Here is a 20,697-nt window from a genome sequence, read left to right on the forward strand (position 1 = left end):
TGCTCTGGTTCACCAGAAGCGGCTTTGTCATGCTGGCCTCATGACCTGGAAGCTGTACGCCGGCTCCCTTGGCCAATAATGTGAGATGAGCACCGCAATGGCTGGACCTAATGGTCAGGGGTCCCTTTACCTTTAATCCTAGAATTGGAATTGTGAAGTCTAAAGTGCTGTTGTTTGCTGTGGGGACTCTAGGTCTGGGCAGAACTTAACCATGATAGCTGTAAACCTGCCTCAACTAGAATACCGCTACAAATACTGCATTTGCTGATGCTCATGGGGGAACAAAAACAATCTTCTGTACGGTGGTAGATGCACATAAATGCCTGGCCATTTCCCCCATAGTGATCAAGAAGCAAATAGCTGCATGAAAAAGTGTGATACATAAATAGGCTAGACTCATGGCTTTTGTTAAATAAAGGCTACTAATAAAGTTTATGTAGAAGTACTTAGTCTGATTTTCTAGCTAAGTACAAAGCATAATCCATTAATATCTGTAAATTGGCAAAGCCATGGCATTATTTCCATGCAAAACATTTGCTTAATGTACTTTTCTAGTCACATAATCATTAGCACAGATTAGGTATTATCCCATGCCCTCTGCAGCAGCAACATTTGCATACCATATTGCACATAATCTTAACCCTATTACAAAGCCTGCTCCGAGTTCTTGTATCTGGAGATTAGACTAAAACAAAAAGAAACCGATTGAACCTGTTGTGGGATTTCTCAAATTAGAATTCTTTGGCAACTTTTTGCTTCAAACATCTCTTCACAGCTCTCCGCCAAGGGAGAGAAAATGAGTCTGGCCTTTGCCATGCTTGTGAAGTCATTATCCTGTCAGGAATGACACACAGAATTGAACCAACAGAAACAAACTTCCGGCTTCACTCAGAGCCTCTCACAATGAAAGCTGGCTGGACATGGACTTTGAACGTTACACTCATTGTTTATTTCTTTGAGATATAACCAAATATAATTATTTTATTCTCCATGAAAGGAAGCATATAGAATATAGTAGATCTGTGCAAAGCAGCTCTCTCACTACAGTTTTTCATGTACTCCCTTGAATTATTCCAATACTTAAAAATGGGAAGAAAAAGCCACTATATATGGGTGGCCAGCAGGTCTGAGTGAAGCCTAGTATACCCAGGTCTGTCAGCCAGGCTTCACCCCCCAGCCTGCTTGCGATTGGCCAGTTCAAATATGCATGCTCCTGGGGGCCCACCCAGCTCGCAGAGGAGGATGACGTTCTCCAATGGCCTCATTGAATGAGGGCTCAAACAGCCGCAGCTGTGCCTGTCTGCAGCTGCCAACCTCCCAGGATTATCAGTGAGTATTCTTTGTCACTGATAATCCTGGGAGGTTGGAAGGACAGATTGTGAAGCCGAGGCTCCAATACTTTGGCCACCTCATGAGAAGAGAAGACTCCCTGGAAAAGACCCTGATGTTGGGAAAGATGGAGTGTACAAGGAGAAGGGGACGACAGAGGACGAGATGGTTGGACAGTGTTCTCGAAGCCACCAACATGAGTCTGACCAAACTGCGGGAGGCAGTGGAAGACAGGAGTGCTCTGGTCCATGGGGTCACAAAGAGTTGGACACGACTAAACGACTAAACAACAATTCTTTGTCACACACACAAAACTTCATTAGATGGTGTTGGATCCAGAAAAATGCAGGTGTAAACCAGCTAATGGATTGTGGGACTTGAGTGAAGTGTGGTTTCAGTCCCTGACAGTTGGGTGGAGGGAAGCAACCTCTTCAAGTGAGCTCTCCCTTTCTCTCTCAGACCCAATTACCACAGCTTGTTCCATTCAGCAGAGACCCCAACCGTCAAGAGAGCCAGTGGGCGGCAGCAGTCCATGGTGACAGGGAAGTCAGCTTCTGCCAGCTTTGTTTTGTGTACATGTTTTCCGGATCCAGCCCATTCTCTCTGCTATTTTGCAGTTAAATGATAAAGTTTCTCACCTTGCTCTTTGATAGACTGGCAAAACTTTCAAGTAGTCAGAAAATGGATGCAGTATAATTGAGGGAAGAAGTGAAAAGAACTGGTAAACAAGACAAAGGAAAGCTGAAACATTTAGGGCAGATACCAATCAAGAAACACATCTGAAGAAATTACGGTATGCTATCCAGGCCCTCTCATATTTTGTTATTTTGTTCTGTAGCTGCTGTTCATACATTTCTCGCCCATACACCCCTTCCTTTCAGAATTGTGGACGGATGATTATTTTTTTATGCATGTTGCATTGAAGAAAAAAACCAGGATCACTCTGTGTCAGCTCGTTGAGTGTGTAAAAGGAGGAGGGAGACAGCTGGGGAATTCCAAGATCAAATACATAGCATGAGTCACAACCCAGGGGGAAAACAGTCCTAAACATTTTGCTACTGAGTTTGCTGCACTTGACACAATGGGACTTACAGTAGAATCCTACTGAGGTTTCCTTGGGAGTAAGTAATGTTTCTACTGCTGGAAATTGCTGAACCGCTTCTTAGTAGACAATAAGATTAAGCAAGCAAAATGCATTCTAAAAGTGAAGAGGATCTTGAAGTTGTGACCACGTTGGTAGACATCATAAAGGATATCAACAAAAACATTAGCAATGAAGTAGTAACTTTCACCCAAGCTACCACCACCACCAAGCATTTGAATGACTGTCTCACACATACAGTGAACACATGTTAGGGTTGGAGATTAGCAGATTCCATTCCACCAAGCACGAGGGTTGATTGGCATATATGTAGCATATTTTACATATGCATGTGATCAGGATCCCTAAAAAGTCAGGGCTCCCTATTGTATGAATATAATATAAGTGTATGCATTGCAGGCATGCAAATGAACAAGTGCACAATGAATTTGAAGCCTGCTGCTGTGATGCCACCACTGTGCAGATGTGCATGTACTGAATGTATGGAAGATAGAATGTGTGGCTCTGAAGAAATCCAGATGTGTACATGTCATAGTCTCATTGCTGAGCAACCACGTGCAGAGCTCAGTGGATTGAGAGGCCAGCCAACCAGAAGAATCCCTGAGGTGTACTTGCCTGGAGGCAGAACCAGCATCCAAATTCAGGTCCAGTCCTAGGGCCAGATGAACAGCAATCCACATGGTCAGATGGTCCAGGGGTCAAGGAATCCAAAAATCTTGGGGTCAAGATGAGCAGGAAGCAGCAGAGTCACACTGGGAACTGCAAGCGTTGTTACTAGCACCTGACTGCTGCTGGAAGCTCTGCTTAAGAAGGCTGAAGCCAGCTGATTTGCATCCATGCCTTCTCCTCTACATCCTTCTAGGTTGATCAGCTGCAAATGGAGTCACTCCACCTTCTCCCACTTCAGGCTGTTGTTTAGCAGGCAAAGCTGACTCCTGTCCAATGACAGTACTTACTAAAAGGAGGAGTCAGGCCTAGATTAAAATTATTAGTGTTATGGATCACAGTATATCCTCATCTAGATTGCACATGAAAAATGCAAGCCAAGCAACTTTGCTCCAGAAAATGAAAAATATAGCCCCCAACACTTTTATATGGCATATCTGCCATAATGCATTTTTGGTGTTTTAGTATCTCACAACAAGGTGTGTGTGTGTGTTCTGTGAGTTCAGCATTTTCTCTGTCCTAGCTTAGTAGTTTCAGGGTTAACCCCCCCCTCTCTTTTCTTGCTTTAAGGCAAGAGAGGTTGCAGAGATATTTCTTAGTCACACAACAATTGCCTTATTTATTAACCAATTTGTTGGAAACATATTCAAATAGAACACAATGCTGATGGTAATTGAGATATATGCAAGATTTTTAGGGAGCTATTTTGTTTTCTCCTTTTAAACTGCACCATGCATCAAAAAGAATTCCCTATGGATTTCATTGAATTAAGAAGCATATCTGTGATTTTATTGATTGCACCTCCAGCAGCGCCGCAAAACTTTTATTTGCCTTCCTGGCACACACACACATATATAATCTGCAGGCATATACATAAACACAACTTTGCTGTCAGGTTGCCTAACCTAGGATGCAAAAACCTGTCACTTCAGTTCATTAAGTTTACATCTCACTGGCAGAGCTAAGAAAGGAATTTGCAATCAGCGAATACAAGAATAGGAATGCAACCAAAGAGCATGGTAAATCAATGTATCTTTTCTCCACCAATTGACTAATTTGCTTCCACAAAAATTATAGCATGCCAGGGCTCAAGTCTTCAACCCCCTATTGTCTCTGTGATTAAATGTTTGCCCTTTGTTTTTTGGTCAAGATCAAAGTGATGGTGATTCATTAATACATTCCATTCCATAGCAGATGGTATGGTGGGCTGCCACTGCTCACCTCATCTCTGGCTGGTTGCATTGTTGTTGTTTACTGAGAGGTCACCAGTAATGAGTTTGGTGTGGTGTAAATGCACCAGTGGAGCCAACCTGGTACTCCAGCCAGTGCATTTGCAAACGTCCTTGCAACCTTAACACCACCTTGTCCACCCCTCTCTAGCTCTTGGTAAGCAGCAGCAACGCAGCTGACTGGAGGTCAAGTAAGTAGAGGCACCTCATCAAGCCGTCTGCAACTGATTACATTGATTTTGGTAATATTATTCATGACTAGGGGTATCCCAGTCTCAGATTGCAATCTTGCACAACAGAACACAACGACTCTTACTGCTGTCATCCGGGGCCCTGCTCCAAGTCCATTAAACTGGGGGGGGGGGACCTGGTGTCAACCAGGAGTGAGGTCTTTTCTGTTGTGACATTTACTTTGTGGAATATCTTACTAAGCAAGGTCTGTCAAGCTCCATCGTTTTGCTTCAGGCAGCTGGTGAAGATGAAGCCTTGATATATATTTGGTTAATTGTGAAATAGCCTGGCGGCTCAGTTCTGGGCTACTTTTGTGCTGCTTGAATTTGCTAAACAGGAGGTCAATTGATCTGTTGGAACGCATACTGGAGTTTTTCAGGGATTATTTTGTTTTATTCCATTTCTATTACTGTTCGTTTGCCATCTTCAGTCTCTTTGGAGAAATACGCAGGAATTTGGATAAACATTTTTTAATAAAATAAACAATGAACATGAACAGGATTCTTCTGTCAAACACTTACTCAGGAACTAGCCCCATTAAATTTCAACATTGTTTACTTCCAAGTAGTTTGCATGATCTATTTTAAAGTACAACCCGGTGTTAGTTTGATTAGATCATAGTATTTGTTTGATTGCTCATTTCTATCTCATTTCTTAGTCAAGAACTCCTGTAGTAGCTAAGAGCATTTTAAAATGGCAAGCATGTTAAATTTACACACACACACACACACACATGTTAAAACAAACAAAGCAACAAATGGTCTTCTTAATTCCACTGGGTTTAGGATGAAAGTTGGTTGACTAGTATTCCTAAAGAGTGACTATGAAATTAGAAGGGTTATAAATAAGTCCTTTGTGAATAAGTAATAAATTCAGCAAAGCTGACAGCTACTATTTATTATACGCATGAAATGGTAAAGGAAATCCCAGGTGGAACTCAAAATAAATGAAAAGCATATTTTCTTGCCCAACCAGACCCCCACTATTTCTGTCACATCTTTTAGTTCAGTCCCTTATTTACACCAACATAGGAACTGGTAGGTGGGATTGCAAGCCCTATGTGGTGGGCTACACAAACTGTTGTCATTACTTCGATGCTAAATTACAATAGCACTTGTAGAAATTCTAGCGAAGTGATTTATGCCCTTGAACTATGAGTGCAAGGCATCCCGGCTTTCAAAAAGAAGATATTTCAAGAACTTAATGGGATTATGAAGGCCGGACCAAGAAGTCTGGCATTAGCTAACTAACCAATCTACAATAGTATCTGAAGCTGGAATGCAGATGTTTGACACAGAATACACAGAGGAAGGGTACAAGGGGTGAGGTGTGGGGAGAGATTATCAAATTACAGGAACACGCAGGAAATTTCATAGATACATATGTTCAAGATCCTGCCTCACAAAAAGAGACTGGAAAAGATGCCTGTTAGATTCATTTTACTACTATGAATGTGAGATGATTTTAGGGAGAAAGGTATTGATCCACAACTGACAAATTGGATTTCACCTGAGAGCAAATTAAAGGCTGCAGCCATTCAGCAACTCTTTACGGCATTCTTTGGACTGGGTTAAAATGGTGCTGGATAAAGATTCTTTCTTTCTTTCTTTCTTTCTTTCTTTCTTTCTTTCTTTCTTTCTTTCTTTCTTTCTTTTTCATTCAGTGGGGAACAAAAGGATTATAAGGGCTTTGGACAGGATCACACAGAAACACAACAGATCTAATGTGCTTTAATCTTCATCGTTGCAAATCCTCAGCTTTGGTAGGACTCAAGAGAAGCATTAAGGTTCTTCCTGTTTATAAAAGCAGCATTGGTGCCTTAGCCTGCCAGACACACCATGGCAAGCCAAGAGTCAGCGTTCGTTTCTCACTTTAATTCTAGCAGTGGGGATATCTTGCTGAAAGTCGTCTAAACTGAATCATGCTCTTTGAACGCTGAAAGTTGACAAAAACAAATAAAAATGGAATTGGTCATCTACCATTATTAATTTGCCTTTTTCTTCTTTCTCCTCAGCACATGAAGTACTTTTGCATGTTTCTTGCAGAAGTCAGTTGCAGAAGTCAGTTGTTTACCCACCTGCTGAAAAGCATAGCTGCCAAGTATCCCGTATCCGCCAGGAAAACCCCTTTTTTTCTTACCGTTTCCGGTGGTCTCCCGTTTGGCGGAAAATCCCGACATTGTCCCTTTAATTTGCTTCTTCCCGGCGGCCATTTTTCTGGTGCCGCTTTGCCCTTCTATGGGCACCAGAAAATGGCGGCGCCGGCGTCGGAAGTCGCTTTTACGTGTTTCCGGTCATGCGCGGAAGCGACTTCCGGAGCTGGCGCCGCCATTTTCTGGTGCCCATAGAAGGGCGAAGCGCCACTGGAAGTTGCGTCACGCAACTTCCGGTTATGCGCGCGCTGCCGATCCCGGATCTTTACGATCCGGACTTGGCAGCTATGCTGAAAAGACCAGAAACACATCTCCCATTTTCTTTGGTCAAGTAATAAACTGAAGTATACTAGTCTGAGTGAAATCAGATGTGATGCGGATCACTGCAGAAAATGTTATTTGTTTGCGTGTTCAGTCCCTGAGACCTCCCCCGTAAATAAACACACATTTGACTCAAATTTTAGTTTTGGTTTTGGGCAGAATTTAGGCCACAACTTTATTGATTACAGAAAAGTGAGTGGTTGCATAGGCTCTGGTTCGACTAGCTCCCTACACAGTTCTAGGTAGCGCTGAACAAGAGCTCTTTTATAGGTCAGCCAAGGGTGAACACCTGAGATAGGTGAAAAGCCCGGGAACAGACTCTGTTCACCCCCCAGATGCTCCCCTGGACTCAGGCACAGGCACAACCCCCTCTCAGGGGTTGACCAAACCAAGTTGAGTCCCTGGATTCCTTTAATGGAATATCCTTCACATAGGGATGGCAAGATCGTTCTCCCATCCCTATCACCTGAACCAGTGCCTATCCGCCACACGAGCACCCGCGCTCGCTGCCAACCACTCACTCCTGCAACCAATCCCTTAACCCCGCTGACACTGCTGTCAGCCACAAATCATTCCGAATCACAGACAGATGTACCCCATCAAGCCTTGAAAGGGATGCATCATGGAAGGTAATACCCGGGTGACGGATCACTGTCCTGCCCAAGGCCAGAACCTTCTTGGCCACTGCACTCTGAATGTGCTTCGGTGGTAGCTGGGCATTGGCTACCTTGCCACACACGTCACTGCCATCACTGACCACAAGTTTTGAGTCCAGGAAGAGCTGCCTTCAACTCTTCCAAGTCCTCCTGCATGCGGGTCCGCAAGCTCAAACTGGAGGCTTTCGGCAATTATTCATGCCCAGCTGCACCACCACCGTGGGCGTGCCTCCGCAGACACCTTCGCCCACACCGCTTGGGAGAAGCCCCTCCCAACACATTCCTTGTCTGGACACCAGGGAGACGCACACGTGGTTGGAAAGTCCGAGCCTGCGTCCGCTTCCAGACTCTGCTGCCCTCTTGCTGGCCCAGTGGACAATGCTGTGCCTCACTATCCAGACATGCAGGGCAGGCGGACCTAGGAATGAACAAAATAACATTAATAACTGCATCTCAGTGCTGCTTCCATACAGTTAGGGAACTGCCAGAAGGCCCTTGGTGCTGGACCTCAATGTCCGGGCTGAACAATGGGGGTGGAGACACTCCTTCAGGTTTATTGGGCTGAGGCTGTTTAGGGCTTTAAAGGTCAGCACCAACACTTTGAATTGTGCTTGGAAACGTACTGGGAGCCAATGTAGGTCTTTCAGTACTGCATTATATGGTCTCAGTGGCCACTCCGAATCACCAGTCTAGCTGCTGCATTCTGGATTTGTTGTAATTTCCGGGTCACAAAATGGTAGGAGTTGTAATCCATCAACATCTGGAGGATGCCACATTGACCGCAATGGCTCACCTTGCTTCCACATAAACTAAAGGATCATGAAAAAGGATGGTAGAATGTTAATGGTGATTCAGCGTGACAGTGCCTCTCACTATTATGTTTCCCCCATGAAGCACTTCCATTTCATGGCAGTGCACGAAATCCATAAAAGTCCATGTAAAAATCACAGATACCCATTAAACTTGCTTGAAACACATGAAGTGTTTGGTGTTACCTTGTTTGGGATCACAAGCCATGCATAATTGCTGTTTTCATTTTTATTCTACTAGAAGTAAAGTCCATCTGCTTCCTCGAGTAAACTAGGGTCAAGTGACCCATTCAGGAGACTCGTTCTTTTATTATATATTATTATAATATAAATAAATGAGAGCGATAAGACTGCAGAGGCATACAAAATCCTTCAAAAGAGTTTTAACTTTTATTTACTTCCCCAGCACATTTATATTGGAACGTTGCCATGGGACGGGCAGATTTCACCATTACCGAAACACCTTGGAATCCAGATATCTCAATCTAACTTTCCCCCATCTTCCCGATTCTAGTGGTTAGAAGGAGATTAGAGTACATAGTGTAGATTTAATGTCACCCTGGCAGGAGGTGGCAGGTGAGGAATCCTGTCAGTCCCCGATTTACTGCTTAACAGTAGGGGGAAGCTTTAGAACAACCCCCCTCCAGACCATCATAAGCACTTCTTTATTGTCGGCCTGTCAGAATGCCACACAGGGTAGCCCCGAAGCTTAAAAGAGATTTATGAAAAAAGACCACCTGGAGACTATCTTATTTTTATCATTTTAAAAGGACATGAAAAGATCATTTGCAGTTGTATCCCTTTCCTGGTCAGTGCACAAATCCACAAAAGGGCAATTCACAGAGGAAAACCAGCGCAGGCAATTTGATGGGGATGTACTTTCTTTTCTTACACCGTTGGCCAGTTTGGTTCTATTACCCGAATTGATTTGTGGTATATTAAGCCTGCTTTGTTTAGCTTTTTAATTTCCATATGTATAAAGCTGGATAGTCCCCAAACAGCAGGCGGTGCTCATATTGTGCTAAATATTCTTAAGTTGAAAGAGAGACATGAAAGGAGACTGTTTTTAGAACCTTTATTGTTTGCTTTTACCTTCCCCCCCCCATCCACACTCACAGTGTCAGAAAGTGCTCATTTTGGAAAGTCTAAAATCCCAACCATGCATAATAACTAGTATTAATCTTGTATTGTGTACAGATCTGTCAACATCTGTCAGGAACAAAAAGTGTCAGTATTTTTTTTAAAAAAAAGGATTTAGGATAATTAAAGGAAATTCTTAAAACTCCAGCCAGCAATGATTTTTTAGTACAATGGTAACATACAAACAAACAAAGCAAGCAACAAAAGTATTATATGTAAGAAATGGCAGGGGGTTGGAAAGTAGGACAAAGTATGACTTTCTGCAGATTTCATCTATTATTTTTCTATAGGCTGGTTCTAGATGGGTGAACAAAGGCTGGTGATTTTTTTTTAAGGTGACAGCAGTGTAGGATGAAGGATCTGATATCAACTTGGACTCTAGGCAGCATTTACATTGCTCAGGTGGAGGCAATGGTTAATTTTCAATTGAGATCTAGATTGGTTCAAGCTATTCTCCAACAAGGACCCAGATTCTGCTGATACCAAGCTGTAGATAAGATTCTGGACATGTTGAGAGGCATCTTCTTCATTACTGCCTGACGTATTTCAATGCTGAGTCTTAACATTCTGTTATGTACTGAGCTGAATCCTAGAACAATAGGATCCAGAATGCAAGTCGGATTGGTCCACAGGAGCGACCCAATCCAGCTCCAGGTGGAAGTGAATCAGCGACCTGATTGGCCTGTAGGAGCAGCCAATCAGGCTCCTGGATGAAGTGAATCAGCAACCTGATTGGCCAGCAGGAGCAGCCAATCAGGCTTCTGGAGGAAGTGAATCTGCAACCTGATTGGCCTACAGGAGCAGTCTGGAATTAGCCAATCATGTGGGGCCCATTGTGTAAATAATGTATATATAGCAGACATTTTGGGGAAAGTTTCAGTCATTGCTACTACGAGCTGAATAAAGAAAATGAAATTCACATTCAACTCCAAGTATATTTCACATTCAAAACAGATTTATTTGTTATCTGTTCCTTTCTGCATAGAGTAATGTGGGATTCCTAAAGTATCTCACAGGACCGGTTCAGACAAAACAATGCTGGTTCAATTAACCATGGAATAGGCCTTATGTCCATATACTGTAATCTCTTCTCACACTTTCCTTTCTTTCCTTCAGCGTCTGGCTGTTTTAGGTTTTTTTTTAAATCCCTGTTTCCCATGATGCCTGGATTAGAAAGCTGTGCCTTAAGAAATGAAGGCAAGAGGAAGGACAAAACAGAGCATGGGGCCATATGGAATCTTCCTTGTCTGAGAAACCATAGCATGGTCCAGGACTGAGTGGGGTGCTCCACTATGATTTGCCTGAGAACAGAATAACAAAATGCTATTGTCTCTGCAGAACAGTAAATTTGCTCAGAATGCAGCAAGGCACAGCAAGGCGATTTGGAGTATTCTTTTTAATATAAACTTTTCTCTGCTCCTTTGGGGTTGTCTGTACCTTCAAATGCCCTGAGGGACTGAAGTAGAATGAAACCACCACTGCTCTTATTCCTATATAGCAACGGTGAATAAATTCCATTCAATCCACGTTTAAAAGTGAGCCTGTCAAATTTGCACTTTCTGAAACAATACATAGGCTGAAACACAGCAAACTTTAGAAATTCGCATTTCCCCAAATTTTGCATTCCAGATCTCTGACCCAAATAATGGGTAAACAAGCACATATACTAAGAATAAGTATGCATAAAAATGCACAAGTTAGTCAAAATAAACAAAAAAAGCATTATATTAAGACAAATGCCTTTGTGGCAATGTGTATATTAGGCAGAAAATTGCATACTAATGTGCATATTAGAAGAAATTTGCACACAAATCCCCAATGGATGTGGAAATGTGGAGAACAGATCTTTATACCGGAAAGATGAGAAATGTGAAACCGAAATTGACGGAGTCACCCTCCCTTTTTCTTTCCCTTCTTGTGTCCCTCTGTGTTGTGCCTAATTTTCTTTCATGGCATGGATGATCAAGGAGGCTGGAGGACGAACGAGGAAAGGAAACACAACAGCTGCATGTACCATTTTCATTTACTTCCTTCCTCTTTAGATAGGCACTCATCCCATTTTGACCTCTGTGACATTTTGAGAAGCTTTGCTGCCTACACATAGAGCAAGGGGGAGTAGCCAATTTCTGCATAAGTCATTTGGGTAGAAATGCACCCGTGCCCTTTACGAAGTAGGATAAATCAATGCACTTCCAGTTCTAAGAAAGGACGGGAAAGAAATGCTCCAATAATCGCTGGAAGCTCTGCAGTTTACAGTAATACTAAGTAATTGACACAAAAAGGCCTTTGATAGATCCTGTGGGTTGCTTAGCACACTCTTCCACAATACTAATAAGTACCTATGAAAACTCCAAAAGTGGAAATATGCTTAATTGCTTAAGTGACTTAGGTGTGGGCTGAAGGGAATTTAATATTTGTCATCTATTCCCCTGGCAACAGCTGCTGTTTAAAGTGCTACTTTATTAGCCTCTGATTGCTAATGATTATTTTCCAAGCATCTGTAAGCTTTATTCTTATGTTTAGTCTTTCTCTGCCAGGCCTCTGTTGATTTGGATAATTCCTTCTTTCTGTCAGCGGTTTGTGGCTGCAATCATTTGATGGAATGGGAGCTGGGAGAGCGAGGGACAACTCACCTGACAAACATCTTTTGCTAAGCTTCTGTGCCCAGGGATCGTTTGTTTGGACTGAACATCATGCATAAAAGGGGTAGGTGGGAGGAAAGAAAGGGAAGACAAAGATTAGGTAGCAAAATAACACAAAATAAATCTTCTCCACAAGTTTGCCATTAATGAAGGTAAATAGAATATCTGTAACAAGGAGCGAGAAATGTTTTCAAACCCTCTTTTAATTTGTCTCCTTGGCTTCCCAAGGTCATTTTTATGTGCTTATTTCACAACACAATTAATAATACAAGTACCTATCTGAAAAATTGCTCTGGTGAACATGGCTTTACCTGCCTTGCTGCATCAACAGACAGACAAAAACAAATGGGAAGGTTTTGTGACTTCATGTGGTCCATGGCTTCATCCCTTGTACAGTGTAGCTCATTTCAGATGATAACTGAGAGAGAATGCATGCATAAACCCAGAGGGGTCAGAATGCTGGCTGCAGGCTCCCCCCCCCCTGTAATAAGTCACCTAAAGCTGTTGTGCAGAGCGTTCCTGATCAGTGGGCCGCCAATGTTGATTCCCTGGACATCATGCCACCCTTGAGGTCTTCCGCTGGCACCCTCAAAGCCTCTCAGCATCTCCCCATCACTGCCTCCTTGGTCATGAGGTGGTGACTGTTTGTACTTTCCATGAGAGAGAAAGGTGACTGGAGCTGAAGCAGGAAGTTAGAAGAGTGACAATCTTTTCCACTTCATCATTCAGCTCTATGCGCTTTCCAAGGCTCATGTTAATTCTACTGGATCTGACTTTTACATAGATCCCTTGGAAAAGGAGGCGTGTTCCTTCTCTCACACTATGGGAGCTGATCCAGGAGAGGGGGCAAGATGTGACCCCAAGGGGTGGTGCCTGTACCTCAAGAATCCCAATGTGTCCTTGAGTCTAAAAGGGTCTGTTGACAGTTTGCGATGAATACGGAGGTTGTGGAAAGAGATATGGCCAGAAGCCAAAAACTCTGCATCCAGAGGAACAGGGAAAGTGACAAAAATTACCGTAGTCACCATGAAGAAAGTAGGAGCACCTCCAACCAGGAAGAGCAATTGCGTTATGATTTGGCAGCAAGAACTTGGACAGTGCCAGCTGAAGATTAATAAAAGATAGCTAGCTGCAGTTGTGGCTAAAGTAACAAGACCAGTCCCTAGGAAGAAAGCAGCAGCATCTTCAATCAAATCAGCAAAAGCAATTGAGTCATGGCTTAGCATCATGAACTGGGATAGTACCAGCTTTCTCTTTCGGGTGGTGGAGCAATGGGACGACTATTCCAGGTATCCCACTTGATATTTTTCAATAGGTGACCATACATTCAGCAACATTTCCAGCTGAATATTCTAGAATCATATCTCTTGGGAAGGCCTGCCATTCTTATAGGAAAATATAGACTAAGGAAGGAATAACTGGTTTGGAAGGCAGTGTTTTATTTAGAAACCAGGAAAATCCATGGAAATCGCCCACCACCAACTTATTATTATTACTAGTTCACTAGGTTCCTTCTTCCTGGTTTTTACAGCAAGGCAGCAAATGTCCATGATGGCACAGCAGTTCACATTTGAAAACACTTTGCTGGAAAAAGACAAATAAAAAAATAATGCTTCATATCAAAATTTGCAATCCAAAACTAGGCATGTGCAAGAAAGTCCCGATCGAGGGGTGTGTGTACACACACACACACACACACACACACACACACACACGTCTGGTTTGATATTTTACTGTTGTAAACTGCCCTGATATTTCTTTATGAATAGCGCTACATGCATATTTTTATAAATAAATAAGTGGTTATCAGATTTTAAATGTTATGGTTTTATTATATGGTTTTATGTTTTACACTTGTAAACCACTCTGGTTTTTTTTTAAATGAACAGTGGTATATTAATATTTTTATAAGTAAATAAATGAATAAAGGTAGCTCTAGTTCCCACCAAGGGAAAGGCTCTTTTTATACATCTGAGAGTGAATTTGAAGGCACAGAGAAGACAGTCCTAGTAAATGCATGATATAGGACAATCGGGTTTTAGGTAGCATGTGGAAGCCCTTGGGGCCTGCCATCTGTCACACACTGAGCATCTTGTAAAGCAACATTAGCAGTGTGAAATAATAGGCTGAGACAACTAGGCAACCACCAGCAGGAAAAAGTCACTTCAGTCAGTTCCAGGTGGTTTTATTTTCCTGCTGGTCAGTGAGGTTAAACACAGGGACAACACAGATCTGACTTCCCCTCTTTACACTCTAAAAACATCCACAGCTGGCAAATAGGTGCTATGTGCTAGACAGCAAAGTTGTATCCTCTTCTTCTGCATTTCCTTTTGGAGGCATTGCCTGGGGGCATGTTGTGGATCTTTGGCAGATCTTCCATTTCAGTGCTTAAGCATGCAAGACATAATGTTCACAGCACATTTGAAAGCTTCTGAAATGCCACTTTCAGAGTGCAGCTCTTAAAAACAAAGATCTGGTCTACCAGCTACCCAAACTGGTCTCTGTGTGAATGTACGGCATATAGTTAATACAAATCATGTAAAACACACACATATGCAACATAATATACCTGTATATTTCAAAACTTGGCATTGGCTTAACCATTGGGGGGGAGTATTTCCTAAAATCCTATAAAAGAGTTTCCTTGGTAAATTAGGCTTCTGAAGGTAAGTGCCCTTTCCTCATAGCTGAAACTCTGGAAAGAAAATGGTGGTCTCACTCGCCTCAGTGGAGGTGACCTTTAAAATATGCTGGCCTGAAATCATACACAGCTTTATAACTTAAATTGAATCACTCCTGAAAACAAACAGGAAGCTGCCTTATACCAAGTCAGATCATTAGACCATATAAGTTACACTGTCAGCAGCTCTTTGGGCAGAATCTGTTAGTCCCCTGTCATTTCAGTTGCCCCTAATGGCCCCTATTGGAGCAAACACCACTTGGGATACAGAATAATATTTTGCATTTGCAATAGGTTTGGCCATTCAAAGTGTATCACATCAATTTTGTTATTAATCCATACAACACTCAGTCCTATATAAGCCACAGACCCAATAATACTATCTAGTAAGTTATTTGGCAAGGTACAGATTTGTGTGTGTTGGTGGATCAAAACCCACACTCTCAGTCCCTATGATTCACTGTCACAGCAATAGTACTGCCTCTGAGTTTGAAATATAGTTAGTCATGCACATAAAAATGCAAACAAGGAAAAACATAACGACATGGTCAGCAAACTCCCATTTCAGAAACGGTAGGGTGAGAAAGTGCATGGAAACACTATGGGTTGTTAACCTTTAACAGTGTTTCAGCAAGACCCAAAAACAAAAAACGGTGTTGGCTAAAACACAATCTAAAAATAAAAGAGAAGAAGGCAGAGGAAAGAAATCAGTGAGAACTTCAGAAACTTACAAGATGTTGAGTAAGTGTACTCTCTTCTCAGTTAAGCCACTGGGAGAAAGAATGCGAAGTTCATATATCTAGTCAGATTTTAAAAATAAAATAAAAATCATTCAACCCCATCTTTAGATTCTCATGCTACAGGGAATAGCCTGAGATCAACAGGGAACTAGCCTCCAAGACTGAACTATGCAGTCTCACGTTGCTTCCTGTTCTGTTTTTGTAATGTTCGCAGATGTCTCTGAATACATCCAGATTACCGCTGATTTATATTCACTCTGTATTTTGTAAATGGTCTACTGACAATGAGTGACTCGTCACAGAAGGCTAGGCTGGGTGTTTGCAAATAAGACCTGCATTCCCTGCTCAGACATTAGAACGAGAAGCAAAGGCTTCAAGAACAAGACAGATCACACTGAAAGTTCCATGACTTGCTGAGGAAATGTGCTGAAAGTTAGAGCAGGAATCAGAAAGCATTACCAGCCAGCTCTAAACTAATTCTCAACGCTTCAATGAAAAACAAGAAAACAGGCAGAAAGATATCTCAGTAAATTTGAGGGGATGCTTTCCCTAATATCTTCCTAAGTAAGAGTTACCTTTCAGCTAAGAGTGGGATTACTTTAGATGAAACTAGTCAGGAGAGGAAATCTGATTGATTGATTAAATGGATGTCTCTCTAATTTATCTCAGTAAAATGAGAAGATAATAAAGTTGAGCCCTGTCTTTAATTCCATAGAGGTGTTACTTTAATCATTCCTCAGTGATGAATGAAGATGTGGGATAATAGGTTGTCCTTTAAAAAAAAAGCACTGTGTGCGTCTTACGGATCCACATATTAGTTTTGGTAATGAAATCACAGGTGGAAAGTTTATCTAACTTTAGGTGGAATAGCAATATTTGTTCTATTGATCTGCTAGATTAAATTTCTGAGAGGTGAGTCTGGGGATGTCAGAGAATTCCTATGGAAGTGGAAACAACAGTGGAAATTGCCAATGTTCACTTATTCATTCCGTGTCTGAAACGGAAATTAATCCAGCAAATACAATCAGCACCCACTGTTTAGCACACATATTTTGCTAGTTAGTATATGAAGGTGTTAAGGACCACAAAGCAGGCTTACTGAGGTCACATCCCCTCTTTCCTGTTCCTTTCACTCTCCGTCTCTTTTTGCTCTGCAAGCCACGTGCCTGAATCTATCTTTCCTGTGATTGCTACCCAAGAATATTTTGTCTGCAATATTCATTCTGGTGGCATTGAATGATGCACAAATAAGACCTTGGATTATGTAAGTAAAAGTTTTAAACTTACTTAAGTGTTTGGTCTGTTTATTGTAGAAGGGGTATAAAGGGGATAACTTTATAGAATAGGTAACTTCATAGAGGAACAACCTTGAATAGGTACCATCAGAAAAGGAACAATTCAAACTACATCTGGAAATTATTGGCAATATCAATCTGTGCATGATCATTTAAAAACTTTTTATTATTATTTAAATCATTGTGTAATCAGACATCTTGGTGAAGTCGTTTTATTCCATATTACACTGAAGATTTAGGCTGGATTTTGCTTTTTGTTAATTTGATTCTTAGAACTTCAACAAATGTAACAACAACAAAAAAAATACTAAATTGCCAAGGGCTGTGATCATGTCAGATTTTGTAAGCAAAGCAGCACCGGTTCTGTTCAGTATTTTGCTGGAAGGAGAAAATGAATCTGCAGAGTATGTTAATATCTGTCCACAGAACTGCTACCGCTATTTCTTCTTCTTTGGTACACCCCACCCCCCTGATTTCTATATATTCTTTGCTTTACGGGAAAAGGACAAGGAAGTATGTTAAAAAAAACCATGGAGACTGATATTTTATTCACAGCAGCTTTAGAGAAAATGCAAGCTATGGTACACATTGCATTTGTGTGCAAATGTATCATTCTGTATGTTCATTTGTCATGCAGTGTGGAATGCCCTGGTAAATAATGCAAAACCTTATATAAACAAGGCCGTGGATGTGTTTTATATAAGAAACAGAAACCATGTCCCAGAATGCTTCAGTCTCTCATCACTCTTGACGTAGCTGTTCAGCGGAGGATAGTGGACTTGCTTTCTACAGTGGTTCCATTCCAAATATTTATTTCTCCCCCGCCCCCACCCCAGTCTCCCACACAGATAAAACTTTAATCATTAAATGAAAACCTGAAGTATATTTTAACTAGGCTTTTGACCGCACACTTAAGAGTGCTTACAGTATGGATATATTTTTAACATCACCACCACCACCATCATCATTATTATTAAAATTATAAACTGCTCTTCATCCAAAGATCTCAGATTGATTCAGAAGATAAAAATACAGGATAGAAACACAAAATAAATAGTTAAAAACAAAACAAAACAAAACAAAACTCCCCCCAAAAACATTTTAAAGGCCATAGAATAATAAATTTAGGGTGGGGGGATACAGACTGATCTATCAATGGAAACAACACTCTGTCAATACCACCCACTCACCCCCACACAAATGCATAGATGAGGATCACCCACTCACAACACCCATCTGGAAACCCTGTCCATCTAAGGAGGGAAATACATTTCTTTCTTATGTGAATAGATTTCCCCCCCTGTGCTTTCTCCCCTCCTGCACATATACATATACATAGGAAAGCATATTGTGAAACACAATCTGCAAACAATAGGTGATTCATTCTGCTTTCTCCTGCTCTGCAATGTGATAGCCAATTAAACTCTTTCTGGTCTCACTGGCTAAACCAGCAGAAGTCAACAATTGGTTTGACAACAGGCCTCCTTAGGTTACACTGCATCTTCTGTTAGCCTGTTGAGCAAGACGGAAGGCTAACTGGAAAGGATTTGTGAAATGAGACCCAGTTAGCTTCAGAATTCCCCCCTTCCCTGCTTGTCACAAACTGCCAATTTAATGGAGAAAGGAGGTCCGGCTCCTTAACACCTCGAGATAAAAATCTTTGTCTCAACTTTCACAGTTTATGATATAGATCTCTGCTTGAATATCAAAAGAACATCACTAGCTTGGAAAATGACCTCCAAGCTCCTGGCCACTAAGAAGCCGGTATAATAGGTAGCAGAGTTGGCTTGATTGTGAAATAACAATGCACACTTCATCTCTGGCATAATTCAGTAGCCTTAAACAGGGTCAACCTGTCGGATTAAGAAATGCTGATCTTGGCTTGTAAAATGTGCATAATTATGTCTTGGGTTTACACAATCTATTTCAAATATATTACATTGCACATTAACAGCTTCTGCCAAATGAGCATGAAGTCTTGCTATTTTAGAACTTCCGGCTGCTTTCCTCACATGATGAAGACCGTTCTCTTTTCAAACGTTGGTTTCCCATTCATTTCAACAGAAGGAGCAGGTTTCTCTTTGCAAGTGTGGAATGCTTCTGTTCACTGGAGTGAATGGAGAAGTCCATATATATATCAGAATATAATTTGTTGTTTAGTCATTTAGCCGTGTGTGACTCTTCGTGACCCTATGGACCAGAGCACGCCAAACACTCCTGTCTTCCACTGCCTCCCGCAGTTTGACCAGACTCATGTTCGTAGCTTCGAGAACACTGTCCAACCATCTCGTCCTCTGTCATCCCCTTCTCCTTGTGGCCTCAATCTTTCCCAATATGAGGGTCTTCTCCAGGGAGTCTTCTCTTCTCATGAGGTGGCCAAAGTATTGAAGCCTCAGCTTCAGGATCTGTCCTTCCAGGGCTGATTTCCTTAAGAATGGATAGTTTTGATCTTCTCGCAGTCCATGGGACTCTCAAGAGTCTCCTCCAGCACCATAATTCAAAAACATCAATTCTTACTATTATTAATAAAAGAAACTACCAGACCCACAAAGCTTTAAAGACTGGAAACTGAAAGATTAACTAATTCACAGAACATTGTGAGGCACAGGTTTGGTTTTTTTTTTATAAAAAATAATAGCCTAGATTAAAACAAAGGTTGATTGAGATCTGCAGGAAGGCCTGCCAATCTCCGTGAACTACAGGAATCAGAAACACATGAGCATACCTGAGATGGTACAACCCTTAAATTACTTCCAACATGCCTTAGTGAATTTTTGAATTAGATCTCTGCTTTCATTCCCTTAGAGTTCACTGTTTAATTTTCAAAAAGCATTTTAACCTGAAAAGCATTCTAGAGGATTGATTATATGTCAGATGTATATCCAGCTTTAATGTATTGCATATATGGCTAGTACAACAAATATTATGCAAATGCATTTTTTCTTCTTTTAACAATCAAAGTTATAAGTTAAGTACAGCCTTACATTTGGGACGTGTTATTTATGCTGTCATTTCTATTGTTATTATTTATTATATGCAGCAACAGTGTACACGGCACTTTGCAAAGTAACTTGTGTCATTGCTTGGCGCTGCTGTCCTCCCTTGCAGTCAAGGGCATACACAACTTTGGCTGGTAGGTGTTAATTTCTTGGGGTGAAGGCTGGATCTCAAGGCTCTTGCAAGGGGGTGAGCAGGTTGGCCTCAGAATTATAGTCCCAGCTCTATATGCTGGTTTGACAGCAAAGCAGCTTAAAGATCAAGGCTGGACCGATCAATTTAGTTTCAAATATATCAGTGTATATATTTGGTACAAATATGGCAAAATTTTCTAATGCAAAGCCCATGATAGGCCCACTCATCGAACTGAATATGTGTAGGGAACATTTTTTCCTTTAACTTTTTAAATTGCTCATTGCTGGAGGTGCCAGAATTTAGTAGGTTGCCTGGGTTCTGGGATTGCACCCACTCAGACTGGCTTTGTGTCGTTCTACATTACCACACAATTACATAGTCACACAATTGCTGGTTTGAAACTACAAGCTGTGAATGGAGGACGTTTTCTATAAAATCAAACAGTTAAATCCGCATGGAAAAGTCTCATTGTCAGATTTCTGATTTCTGAACACTATCGCTATTCAAACCTCAAACAATCTCACCAAGTGAATCATATTAAACCTTTGCATTATTTAAATGTATTTCAAGAAA

General features: G+C 41.5%; 2 long non-coding RNA genes across 2 annotated transcripts in view; one reads left to right on the forward strand and one right to left on the reverse strand.

The window, feature by feature from the left end:
• The window catches only part of LOC148686228 (uncharacterized), a 76,481-nt gene extending 69,811 nt beyond the window's left edge, over positions 1–6,670 (forward strand). Inside the window, exon 3 of the long non-coding RNA XR_015948931.1 lies at positions 6,572–6,670. This is a non-coding gene — a long non-coding RNA (uncharacterized LOC148686228). The remainder of the gene's footprint in view (positions 1–6,571) is intronic.
• Positions 6,671–6,856: 186 nt separating this feature from the next.
• Positions 6,857–15,901, reverse strand: LOC148686229 (uncharacterized). The gene is made up of 3 exons (XR_015948930.1): positions 15,689–15,901; positions 12,269–12,319; positions 6,857–8,104 (listed from the first exon to the last, which is right to left on the reverse strand). It is a non-coding gene; the product is annotated as an uncharacterized LOC148686229 (long non-coding RNA).
• Positions 15,902–20,697: the final 4,796 nt, after the last annotated feature.

The sequence above is a fragment of the Zootoca vivipara genome, chromosome 3, assembly GCF_965207765.1.
Source record: "Zootoca vivipara chromosome 3, rZooViv2.hap1.1, whole genome shotgun sequence".
NCBI classification, from domain to species: domain Eukaryota; kingdom Metazoa; phylum Chordata; class Lepidosauria; order Squamata; family Lacertidae; genus Zootoca; species Zootoca vivipara.